Here is a 13,069-nt window from a genome sequence, read left to right on the forward strand (position 1 = left end):
TGCCTGCACCCCATTGGACTTACCTGTGTGGGTTAAATCCGGGTTATTTGACAACCTATGGCGGTGATGGTTCTGCTCAGGCAGAGCAGTGCTGATGCTCCTCATAAAGCTGTCGCTGCTGTGAAGGTTCTAGGTGACATCACAAATCCCTATGGTTACATACACAACAAAGCTGGGTTGTTGTTGTTTACACTCTGCAAGGCCTGTGGAAGTGAGTGACATCATAGCACTGTAGTTCTGAGGGTTCAAGATGGATGCAACAATCTCCTGTTGCTTCTATGAAGGCCGTAATAGACGACATCACCAAACAGCTCCATAGTCACATACACAGCAAAGGAGAGATGTTGTTTACACCTAGTGATGTCAGTGGTATTGAGTGACATCACAGCACAGTGCTAAGGCTCCTGGGCCTGGACACAGCAGCGGCTGCAATATCTCAACGGAGAATACGTTTATATCTATGTGTGTGTGTGCGCATATATATATATATATATATATATATATATATATATATATATATTTCTCCGCCGAAATCACTTTTAAACCCATTTCCACCTTTTTTTCCCTTCTCTTCCTCTTACTTTTTTTTCACGTTTTTTTACGTTTTTCTCCTTTTCGCCTCTTTTCTGGGCGTATTATTCTTCTTTTTCTTCTTTTTTTTCGTCTAATGCATACCCCATCAGTGCAGCAATGCTTATTCAATACCGCCAGCAGATGGAGACACTGGGGGATAATTTTCTAAGGATTTATACTGATTTTTCCTGTCTGAATTTGTCGCACAGAAAGTTGCAGGCCAAATATGTGTGACATTTCTGCGACTTTAGCTTCTAGAGCATTTTTACAACATTATACATAGGTGCTGAATACATAAAAAGCGACTGTTCAGCGACAGACAAGTCGCATCGGCTGAAAGTAGGCCAGAATGTCAGTCCATGTTGGAGCAGGTTTAGATACAGTCTAAAGCATAGATCTCAAAGTCTGTGCACAGAATTTAGCAAGGGCCTCGCACCTTCTGATGCATCAGGTAGGTGCACAATAGCATAGCCTAACCCTCTGTACTTTGGTCTATATTGATGCGGGACATAGACAGCCAGCTGATGACCAATCCATTAGTGCAATGGATGGCTGGAAGCATTTGTCTTTGCCTTTGCAATACCACAGAAGCAATGCATGGTCAATGTACAGCAATGACACACCTGTGTGAACAGCCAGGAGACCCCCCCCCCCCCCATGTTATGTTACATAGTTACATAGTTAGTACGGTCGAAAAAAGACATATGTCCATCAAGTTCAACCAGGGAATTAAGGGGTAGGGGTGTGGCGCGATATTGGGGAAGGGATGAGATTTTATATTTCTTCATAAGCATTAATCTTATTTTGTCAATTAGGAACATTCAGCACCCACCCGCTATCAAGGCAGCTGCCTATCATGTCATGCCCTACCTGCACAGGTGTGCTGGCTACTCAAATGATCCAATTAAGGAGGCCATTTAGTCAGCAGCAGCAGAAGTCCTGTGCCTGGACGCTCCAACAGGGGCCAGACACAAGCAGAAGCAGAAGCAGCAGAAGCAGCAGCAGCACCACCTTTTGTTTTTTGGCTGCAGCAGCAGCAAGGCCCACAGGGCTGGCTAGCTGGCTAGCCAGCAAGCAGGTAGCAATGAAAGTAGGAATCTTTCTTTTTAACCCTGTAAGGGGGTGGTGCACTGTACCCGAAGATACTGCCATATCGGGTCAATGCATAGGGCGACGGAAGCAAGCTTCGAAATCGGCCCCCGTTCTCAAAAATCCATTTAATATATGGTCCCCAGATAGGGGACGTATCAGATATTAAACTGATAAGAACAGATTTTTTTTTAATCTAAAGCCGAGGAACGTGCTTTCGATTCACCCAAAGTGCAAGAAAAAGTGCAAACGTGTTACACTAAAAAAACGTGCACAAAGGATGCGGTCTATCGCAAGCCCTTCTCCGATAGGAGAGAGGCCCCCCAACAAACCTTACCCTTTGCCTCCGGACCAAAAGGTACCTGCGAGGTTCCAGGTTCGATGTCCCTTTTCGCCGAAGCTACTAGGGGACCACAAATGCTCCCGGCATCCCCCTTGGCGTTAGCCAAGGTATCTGCCCGCAGAGCCGATTACGGTAGGTACCCTGCCAAAGCAGGAGTACCCGGGGTGTTTGCAGGGAGGTGCGGAACCTAATGGCCACACACACCTCCCCTAGACCGCCAGGAGGGACACCCAGAAGGGCTACCGCATCCTGACAAATCCTGTGAACACACAACACGCAAAAAGTGACACAGTGAGACAAAAAAAGAAATAAATAAGTGAATGTGAACTGATAAGAACAGATACTACACTTGATCTTAGCCAAAAGGCCGAGAAGCGATAACCGTGAAAGGGGCGGGCCCAACAAGGTCCCCTTCATGGGCACTATCACTGCTTGCTGTCAGGGAGGCTGCCAGACAATTTTCCATGCACACTCTGGGCTGGGGGGCAGTCAACCACCAGTACACACAGCAGAACCTAAACCCATACCATTATTGCTAAGCAGCAAGACAGGGGCCCATTGCACTCCCACGGGGCCTTTTTAAATGCAATCCATAACCCGGATTTGCCAGGAACCCTTCTTACTCCTACTACTTGCATGTGACACTGGGCTTAGGATCTGCATAGGAAACACACACACAAGCACACACCTACCTTTGTTGCCTGCAGATGCCTCCTTGGCTGTCCCCAAACGGTATCAAACCAACACCCACGGGAAGCTGTAAGCATAGAGGACATGCCTGCACCCCATTGGACTTACCTGTGTGGGTTAAATCCGGGTTATTTGACAACCTATGGCGGTGATGGTTCTGCTCAGGCAGAGCAGTGCTGATGCTCCTCATAAAGCTGTCGCTGCTGTGAAGGTTCTAGGTGACATCACAAATCCCTATGGTTACATACACAACAAAGCTGGGTTGTTGTTGTTTACACTCTGCAAGGCCTGTGGAAGTGAGTGACATCATAGCACTGTAGTTCTGAGGGTTCAAGATGGATGCAACAATCTCCTGTTGCTTCTATGAAGGCCGTAATAGACGACATCACCAAACAGCTCCATAGTCACATACACAGCAAAGGAGAGATGTTGTTTACACCTAGTGATGTCAGTGGTATTGAGTGACATCACAGCACAGTGCTAAGGCTCCTGGGCCTGGACACAGCAGCGGCTGCAATATCTCAACGGAGAATACGTTTATATCTATGTGTGTGTGTGCGCATATATATATATATATATATATATATATATATATATATATATTCTCCGCCGAAATCACTTTTAAACCCATTTCCACCTTTTTTTCCCTTCTCTTCCTCTTACTTTTTTTTCACGTTTTTTTACGTTTTTCTCCTTTTCGCCTCTTTTCTGGGCGTATTATTCTTCTTTTTCTTCTTTTTTTTTCGTCTAATGCATATCCCATCAGTGCAGCAATGCTTATTCAATACCGCCAGCAGATGGAGACACTGGGGGATAATTTTCTAAGGATTTATACTGATTTTTCCTGTCTGAATTTGTCGCACAGAAAGTTGCAGGCCAAATATGTGTGACATTTCTGCGACTTTAGCTTCTAGAGCATTTTTACAACATTATACATAGGTGCTGAATACATAAAAAGCGACTGTTCAGCGACAGACAAGTCGCATCGGCTGAAAGTAGGCCAGAATGTCAGTCCATGTTGGAGCAGGTTTAGATACAGTCTAAAGCATAGATCTCAAAGTCTGTGCACAGAATTTAGCAAGGGCCTCGCACCTTCTGATGCATCAGGTAGGTGCACAATAGCATAGCCTAACCCTCTGTACTTTGGTCTATATTGATGCGGGACATAGACAGCCAGCTGATGACCAATCCATTAGTGCAATGGATGGCTGGAAGCATTTGTCTTTGCCTTTGCAATACCACAGAAGCAATGCATGGTCAATGTACAGCAATGACACACCTGTGTGAACAGCCAGGAGACCCCCCCCCCCCATGTTATGTTACATAGTTACATAGTTAGTACGGTCGAAAAAAGACATATGTCCATCAAGTTCAACCAGGGAATTAAGGGGTAGGGGTGTGGCGCGATATTGGGGAAGGGATGAGATTTTATATTTCTTCATAAGCATTAATCTTATTTTGTCAATTAGGAACATTCAGCACCCACCCGCTATCAAGGCAGCTGCCTATCATGTCATGCCCTACCTGCACAGGTGTGCTGGCTACTCAAATGATCCAATTAAGGAGGCCATTTAGTCAGCAGCAGCAGAAGTCCTGTGCCTGGACGCTCCAACAGGGGCCAGACACAAGCAGAAGCAGAAGCAGCAGAAGCAGCAGCAGCACCACCTTTTGTTTTTTGGCTGCAGCAGCAGCAAGGCCCACAGGGCTGGCTAGCTGGCTAGCCAGCAAGCAGGTAGCAATGAAAGTAGGAATCTTTCTTTTTAACCCTGTAAGGGGGTGGTGCACTGTACCCGAAGATACTGCCATATCGGGTCAATGCATAGGGCGACGGAAGCAAGCTTCGAAATCGGCCCCCGTTCTCAAAAATCCATTTAATATATGGTCCCCAGATAGGGGACGTATCAGATATTAAACTGATAAGAACAGATACTACACTTGATCTTAGCCAAAAGGCCGAGAAGCGATAACCGTGAAAGGGGCGGGCCCAACAAGGTCCCCTTCATGGGCACTATCACTGCTTGCTGTCAGGGAGGCTGCCAGACAATTTTCCATGCACACTCTGGGCTGGGGGGCAGTCAACCACCAGTACACACAGCAGAACCTAAACCCATACCATTATTGCTAAGCAGCAAGACAGGGGCCCATTGCACTCCCACGGGGCCTTTTTAAATGCAATCCATAACCCGGATTTGCCAGGAACCCTTCTTACTCCTCCTACTTGCATGTGACACTGGGCTTAGGATCTGCATAGGAAACACACACACAAGCACACACCTACCTTTGTTGCCTGCAGATGCCTCCTTGGCTGTCCCCAAACGGTATCAAACCAACACCCACGGGAAGCTGTAAGCATAGAGGACATGCCTGCACCCCATTGGACTTACCTGTGTGGGTTAAATCCGGGTTATTTGACAACCTATGGCGGTGATGGTTCTGCTCAGGCAGAGCAGTGCTGATGCTCCTCATAAAGCTGTCGCTGCTGTGAAGGTTCTAGGTGACATCACAAATCCCTATGGTTACATACACAACAAAGCTGGGTTGTTGTTGTTTACACTCTGCAAGGCCTGTGGAAGTGAGTGACATCATAGCACTGTAGTTCTGAGGGTTCAAGATGGATGCAACAATCTCCTGTTGCTTCTATGAAGGCCGTAATAGACGACATCACCAAACAGCTCCATAGTCACATACACAGCAAAGGAGAGATGTTGTTTACACCTAGTGATGTCAGTGGTATTGAGTGACATCACAGCACAGTGCTAAGGCTCCTGGGCCTGGACACAGCAGCGGCTGCAATATCTCAACGGAGAATACGTTTATATCTATGTGTGTGTGTGCGCATATATATATATATATATATATATATATATATTTCTCCGCCGAAATCACTTTTAAACCCATTTCCACCTTTTTTTCCCTTCTCTTCCTCTTACTTTTTTTTCACGTTTTTTTACGTTTTTCTCCTTTTCGCCTCTTTTCTGGGCGTATTATTCTTCTTTTTCTTCTTTTTTTTCGTCTAATGCATACCCCATCAGTGCAGCAATGCTTATTCAATACCGCCAGCAGATGGAGACACTGGGGGATAATTTTCTAAGGATTTATACTGATTTTTCCTGTCTGAATTTGTCGCACAGAAAGTTGCAGGCCAAATATGTGTGACATTTCTGCGACTTTAGCTTCTAGAGCATTTTTACAACATTATACATAGGTGCTGAATACATAAAAAGCGACTGTTCAGCGACAGACAAGTCGCATCGGCTGAAAGTAGGCCAGAATGTCAGTCCATGTTGGAGCAGGTTTAGATACAGTCTAAAGCATAGATCTCAAAGTCTGTGCACAGAATTTAGCAAGGGCCTCGCACCTTCTGATGCATCAGGTAGGTGCACAATAGCATAGCCTAACCCTCTGTACTTTGGTCTATATTGATGCGGGACATAGACAGCCAGCTGATGACCAATCCATTAGTGCAATGGATGGCTGGAAGCATTTGTCTTTGCCTTTGCAATACCACAGAAGCAATGCATGGTCAATGTACAGCAATGACACACCTGTGTGAACAGCCAGGAGACCCCCCCCCCCCATGTTATGTTACATAGTTACATAGTTAGTACGGTCGAAAAAAGACATATGTCCATCAAGTTCAACCAGGGAATTAAGGGGTAGGGGTGTGGCGCGATATTGGGGAAGGGATGAGATTTTATATTTCTTCATAAGCATTAATCTTATTTTGTCAATTAGGAACATTCAGCACCCACCCGCTATCAAGGCAGCTGCCTATCATGTCATGCCCTACCTGCACAGGTGTGCTGGCTACTCAAATGATCCAATTAAGGAGGCCATTTAGTCAGCAGCAGCAGAAGTCCTGTGCCTGGACGCTCCAACAGGGGCCAGACACAAGCAGAAGCAGAAGCAGCAGAAGCAGCAGCAGCACCACCTTTTGTTTTTTGGCTGCAGCAGCAGCAAGGCCCACAGGGCTGGCTAGCTGGCTAGCCAGCAAGCAGGTAGCAATGAAAGTAGGAATCTTTCTTTTTAACCCTGTAAGGGGGTGGTGCACTGTACCCGAAGATACTGCCATATCGGGTCAATGCATAGGGCGACGGAAGCAAGCTTCGAAATCGGCCCCCGTTCTCAAAAATCCATTTAATATATGGTCCCCAGATAGGGGACGTATCAGATATTAAACTGATAAGAACAGATACTACACTTGATCTTAGCCAAAAGGCCGAGAAGCGATAACCGTGAAAGGGGCGGGCCCAACAAGGTCCCCTTCATGGGCACTATCACTGCTTGCTGTCAGGGAGGCTGCCAGACAATTTTCCATGCACACTCTGGGCTGGGGGGCAGTCAACCACCAGTACACACAGCAGAACCTAAACCCATACCATTATTGCTAAGCAGCAAGACAGGGGCCCATTGCACTCCCACGGGGCCTTTTTAAATGCAATCCATAACCCGGATTTGCCAGGAACCCTTCTTACTCCTCCTACTTGCATGTGACACTGGGCTTAGGATCTGCATAGGAAACACACACACAAGCACACACCTACCTTTGTTGCCTGCAGATGCCTCCTTGGCTGTCCCCAAACGGTATCAAACCAACACCCACGGGAAGCTGTAAGCATAGAGGACATGCCTGCACCCCATTGGACTTACCTGTGTGGGTTAAATCCGGGTTATTTGACAACCTATGGCGGTGATGGTTCTGCTCAGGCAGAGCAGTGCTGATGCTCCTCATAAAGCTGTCGCTGCTGTGAAGGTTCTAGGTGACATCACAAATCCCTATGGTTACATACACAACAAAGCTGGGTTGTTGTTGTTTACACTCTGCAAGGCCTGTGGAAGTGAGTGACATCATAGCACTGTAGTTCTGAGGGTTCAAGATGGATGCAACAATCTCCTGTTGCTTCTATGAAGGCCGTAATAGACGACATCACCAAACAGCTCCATAGTCACATACACAGCAAAGGAGAGATGTTGTTTACACCTAGTGATGTCAGTGGTATTGAGTGACATCACAGCACAGTGCTAAGGCTCCTGGGCCTGGACACAGCAGCGGCTGCAATATCTCAACGGAGAATACGTTTATATCTATGTGTGTGTGTGCGCATATATATATATATATATATATATATATATATATATATATATATATTTCTCCGCCGAAATCACTTTTAAACCCATTTCCACCTTTTTTTCCCTTCTCTTCCTCTTACTTTTTTTTCACGTTTTTTTACGTTTTTCTCCTTTTCGCCTCTTTTCTGGGCGTATTATTCTTCTTTTTCTTCTTTTTTTTCGTCTAATGCATACCCCATCAGTGCAGCAATGCTTATTCAATACCGCCAGCAGATGGAGACACTGGGGGATAATTTTCTAAGGATTTATACTGATTTTTCCTGTCTGAATTTGTCGCACAGAAAGTTGCAGGCCAAATATGTGTGACATTTCTGCGACTTTAGCTTCTAGAGCATTTTTACAACATTATACATAGGTGCTGAATACATAAAAAGCGACTGTTCAGCGACAGACAAGTCGCATCGGCTGAAAGTAGGCCAGAATGTCAGTCCATGTTGGAGCAGGTTTAGATACAGTCTAAAGCATAGATCTCAAAGTCTGTGCACAGAATTTAGCAAGGGCCTCGCACCTTCTGATGCATCAGGTAGGTGCACAATAGCATAGCCTAACCCTCTGTACTTTGGTCTATATTGATGCGGGACATAGACAGCCAGCTGATGACCAATCCATTAGTGCAATGGATGGCTGGAAGCATTTGTCTTTGCCTTTGCAATACCACAGAAGCAATGCATGGTCAATGTACAGCAATGACACACCTGTGTGAACAGCCAGGAGACCCCCCCCCCCCCATGTTATGTTACATAGTTACATAGTTAGTACGGTCGAAAAAAGACATATGTCCATCAAGTTCAACCAGGGAATTAAGGGGTAGGGGTGTGGCGCGATATTGGGGAAGGGATGAGATTTTATATTTCTTCATAAGCATTAATCTTATTTTGTCAATTAGGAACATTCAGCACCCACCCGCTATCAAGGCAGCTGCCTATCATGTCATGCCCTACCTGCACAGGTGTGCTGGCTACTCAAATGATCCAATTAAGGAGGCCATTTAGTCAGCAGCAGCAGAAGTCCTGTGCCTGGACGCTCCAACAGGGGCCAGACACAAGCAGAAGCAGCAGAAGCAGCAGCAGCACCACCTTTTGTTTTTTGGCTGCAGCAGCAGCAAGGCCCACAGGGCTGGCTAGCTGGCTAGCCAGCAAGCAGGTAGCAATGAAAGTAGGAATCTTTCTTTTTAACCCTGTAAGGGGGTGGTGCACTGTACCCGAAGATACTGCCATATCGGGTCAATGCATAGGGCGACGGAAGCAAGCTTCGAAATCGGCCCCCGTTCTCAAAAATCCATTTAATATATGGTCCCCAGATAGGGGACGTATCAGATATTAAACTGATAAGAACAGATACTACACTTGATCTTAGCCAAAAGGCCGAGAAGCGATAACCGTGAAAGGGGCGGGCCCAACAAGGTCCCCTTCATGGGCACTATCACTGCTTGCTGTCAGGGAGGCTGCCAGACAATTTTCCATGCACACTCTGGGCTGGGGGGCAGTCAACCACCAGTACACACAGCAGAACCTAAACCCATACCATTATTGCTAAGCAGCAAGACAGGGGCCCATTGCACTCCCACGGGGCCTTTTTAAATGCAATCCATAACCCGGATTTGCCAGGAACCCTTCTTACTCCTCCTACTTGCATGTGACACTGGGCTTAGGATCTGCATAGGAAACACACACACAAGCACACACCTACCTTTGTTGCCTGCAGATGCCTCCTTGGCTGTCCCCAAACGGTATCAAACCAACACCCACGGGAAGCTGTAAGCATAGAGGACATGCCTGCACCCCATTGGACTTACCTGTGTGGGTTAAATCCGGGTTATTTGACAACCTATGGCGGTGATGGTTCTGCTCAGGCAGAGCAGTGCTGATGCTCCTCATAAAGCTGTCGCTGCTGTGAAGGTTCTAGGTGACATCACAAATCCCTATGGTTACATACACAACAAAGCTGGGTTGTTGTTGTTTACACTCTGCAAGGCCTGTGGAAGTGAGTGACATCATAGCACTGTAGTTCTGAGGGTTCAAGATGGATGCAACAATCTCCTGTTGCTTCTATGAAGGCCGTAATAGACGACATCACCAAACAGCTCCATAGTCACATACACAGCAAAGGAGAGATGTTGTTTACACCTAGTGATGTCAGTGGTATTGAGTGACATCACAGCACAGTGCTAAGGCTCCTGGGCCTGGACACAGCAGCGGCTGCAATATCTCAACGGAGAATACGTTTATATCTATGTGTGTGTGTGCGCATATATATATATATATATATATATATATATATATATATATATATTTCTCCGCCGAAATCACTTTTAAACCCATTTCCACCTTTTTTTCCCTTCTCTTCCTCTTACTTTTTTTTCACGTTTTTTTACGTTTTTCTCCTTTTCGCCTCTTTTCTGGGCGTATTATTCTTCTTTTTCTTCTTTTTTTTCGTCTAATGCATACCCCATCAGTGCAGCAATGCTTATTCAATACCGCCAGCAGATGGAGACACTGGGGGATAATTTTCTAAGGATTTATACTGATTTTTCCTGTCTGAATTTGTCGCACAGAAAGTTGCAGGCCAAATATGTGTGACATTTCTGCGACTTTAGCTTCTAGAGCATTTTTACAACATTATACATAGGTGCTGAATACATAAAAAGCGACTGTTCAGCGACAGACAAGTCGCATCGGCTGAAAGTAGGCCAGAATGTCAGTCCATGTTGGAGCAGGTTTAGATACAGTCTAAAGCATAGATCTCAAAGTCTGTTTTACAGAATTTAGCAAGGGCCTCGCACCTTCTGATGCATCAGGTAGGTGCACAATAGCATAGCCTAACCCTCTGTACTTTGGTCTATATTGATGCGGGACATAGACAGCCAGCTGATGACCAATCCATTAGTGCAATGGATGGCTGGAAGCATTTGTCTTTGCAATACCACAGAAGCAATGCATGGTCAATGTACAGCAATGACACACCTGTGTGAACAGCCAGGAGACCCCCCCCCCATGTTATGTTACATAGTTACATAGTTAGTACGGTCGAAAAAAGACATATGTCCATCAAGTTCAACCAGGGAATTAAGGGGTAGGGGTGTGGCGCGATATTGGGGAAGGGATGAGATTTTATATTTCTTCATAAGCATTAATCTTATTTTGTCAATTAGGAACATTCAGCACCCACCCGCTATCAAGGCAGCTGCCTATCATGTCATGCCCTACCTGCACAGGTGTGCTGGCTACTCAAATGATCCAATTAAGGGGGCCATTTAGTCAGCAGCAGCAGAAGTCCTGTGCCTGGACGCTCCAACAGGGGCCAGACACAAGCAGAAGCAGAAGCAGCAGAAGCAGCAGCAGCACCACCTTTTGTTTTTTGGCTGCAGCAGCAGCAAGGCCCACAGGGCTGGCTAGCTGGCTAGCCAGCAAGCAGGTAGCAATGAAAGTAGGAATCTTTCTTTTTAACCCTGTAAGGGGGTGGTGCACTGTACCCGAAGATACTGCCATATCGGGTCAATGCATAGGGCGACGGAAGCAAGCTTCGAAATCGGCCCCCGTTCTCAAAAATCCATTTAATATATGGTCCCCAGATAGGGGACGTATCAGATATTAAACTGATAAGAACAGATAAGGTTTCAACAAAATTTTATTGAATAAATAAGAAACCATACAAAATTTAAAATGCAAAATAATAAAAGGTTCACAAAAGTTTTAAAATACAAATAATAAAACCAGTAATAAAAGGAGAAAAAATAAAAATGGCAGGATAAAACATTATACAAATGTCATAAAAACTGATTATACTGTTATTTCGTTCCATAGAGGCAGACACCACATGGATGCTGCCTCGCTGGCCCCCAACTGTTTCTTGTCTCTTAGGTAATAGATGTACATCTCACTCAGGGCCAGCTTTATACAGTTTTTAACATCAATAAAATCATGTTTAAAAAGTAAGATGTTCCTAACTTTCCAGATGGCATTTTTAAAACAATTAATAATCATCCAGCAGATCATCTGCTGTTTAAAATTGGGGCAGTTAAAAAGACCGTAAAAGACACATTCGTGACTAAAATCTTTTAGGCCGCAGGCCCACTTCAAAAGTGGGCCTACCTTCCTCCAAAGCTCCCGTGCAAAAGGGCAGTTCCAAAATATGTGCAGCACCGTTTCGTCCACTCCGCAGCCATCTCTCGGGCACTTGGCTCTCGCCACCAGTCCTCGCCTGTGCTGGAACTCACGAGTAGGGAGGCACTGGTGGACGATTGCCCAGGCAAGATCCCTGTGTACATTCGCCAGAAACTTCCCGTACACGTTCCGCCATACCTTTTTGGATCTTGCCTGTGTGAAATTGGACACTGCCAGGGTAACCTCACTCCGCCTGAGGACCTTTGATACCTTTCTCTGGTCCCCCAGTATGTCAGGCTCCAAATCTTGGAGACCTAGGAGCCTGACTGTCTTTTCCAACACCACATAATGTTTTGGGGGACACAGAAGCACCGGAGCGTTCAGAGGGATGCGCAACCATCTTTTAAAAACCATGCCCGCAGCGTACCTTAAAAAGCAGCTAAAAATGCCATCGGATTTAATAATTTTAAAACAGAAACAGAAATACTTTATGTAAAAGAAAGTAAAAAGGTTAGGAACATCTTTCCCGCCATTATCTTTACTTTTGTACATAAAATCACGCTTTAATTTCTCCATTTTTGAACCCCATAAAAAAGAAAAAACAATTCTAGTTACTTTTTTAATGTATAAAATAGATGGAGGAAATACCATGGCAATGTATAGCATAATAGGGAGTAAAACCATCTTTATTATTAAAATCTTCCCCTCCATGGTAAGGTTTCTAAGATTCCACATTAAAATCTTCTTCTCCATCTTAGCTATAGCTGAATCCCAGTTAGGGCTCCCATCATTGACCTGGTTAAAAACAATACCTAAAACTTTAATTTGATCCTGTTGCATTGTGACTCCTGGGGTGATGGATGAATCCCAGGAGCCAATATAAAAACAGTCACATTTATCTGTGTTTAGCTTAAAACCAGAGACCTCGCAGAAATAGCTGGTGTTCCTCAATGCCCCCCTCATGGATGGAGAGTCCGGGCACAGTATGGTGACATCATCCATGTACCCCAACACCTTTAGATGGGTCCCTCCTCCACCAGGTATCGGTACGCCTCTTACTACCCGGTCTTTTCTGAGGAGGGCCATCAGTGGTTCGATTGCGCAAATAAAAAGGAGTGGGGACAGGGGGCAGCCCTGTTTG

The 13,069-nt window shown here is 45.5% G+C and overlaps 5 non-coding genes and 1 pseudogene across 5 annotated transcripts; all 6 read right to left on the reverse strand.

Annotated features, from left to right (window-relative positions):
* Positions 1 to 1,693: 1,693 nt before the first annotated feature.
* LOC130349434 (U2 spliceosomal RNA) lies at positions 1,694 to 1,876 on the reverse strand. The gene has a single exon (XR_008886758.1). It is a non-coding gene; the product is annotated as a U2 spliceosomal RNA (small nuclear RNA).
* Positions 1,877 to 2,291: 415 nt separating this feature from the next.
* On the reverse strand, positions 2,292 to 2,384 carry LOC130349374 (U2 spliceosomal RNA; annotated as a pseudogene).
* Positions 2,385 to 4,469: 2,085 nt separating this feature from the next.
* Positions 4,470 to 4,660, reverse strand: LOC130349392 (U2 spliceosomal RNA). The gene has a single exon (XR_008886720.1). It is a non-coding gene; the product is annotated as a U2 spliceosomal RNA (small nuclear RNA).
* A 2,075-nt stretch (positions 4,661 to 6,735) lies between these two features.
* LOC130349405 (U2 spliceosomal RNA) lies at positions 6,736 to 6,926 on the reverse strand. The gene has a single exon (XR_008886731.1). It is a non-coding gene; the product is annotated as a U2 spliceosomal RNA (small nuclear RNA).
* A 2,084-nt stretch (positions 6,927 to 9,010) lies between these two features.
* On the reverse strand, positions 9,011 to 9,201 carry LOC130349417 (U2 spliceosomal RNA). The gene has a single exon (XR_008886742.1). It is a non-coding gene; the product is annotated as a U2 spliceosomal RNA (small nuclear RNA).
* A 2,080-nt stretch (positions 9,202 to 11,281) lies between these two features.
* On the reverse strand, positions 11,282 to 11,467 carry LOC130349432 (U2 spliceosomal RNA). Its single transcript, XR_008886756.1, has one exon. It is a non-coding gene; the product is annotated as a U2 spliceosomal RNA (small nuclear RNA).
* Between the last annotated feature and the right edge of the window lie 1,602 nt (positions 11,468 to 13,069).

This window comes from Hyla sarda, unplaced genomic scaffold (genome assembly GCF_029499605.1).
Source record: "Hyla sarda isolate aHylSar1 unplaced genomic scaffold, aHylSar1.hap1 scaffold_913, whole genome shotgun sequence".
NCBI classification, from domain to species: domain Eukaryota; kingdom Metazoa; phylum Chordata; class Amphibia; order Anura; family Hylidae; genus Hyla; species Hyla sarda.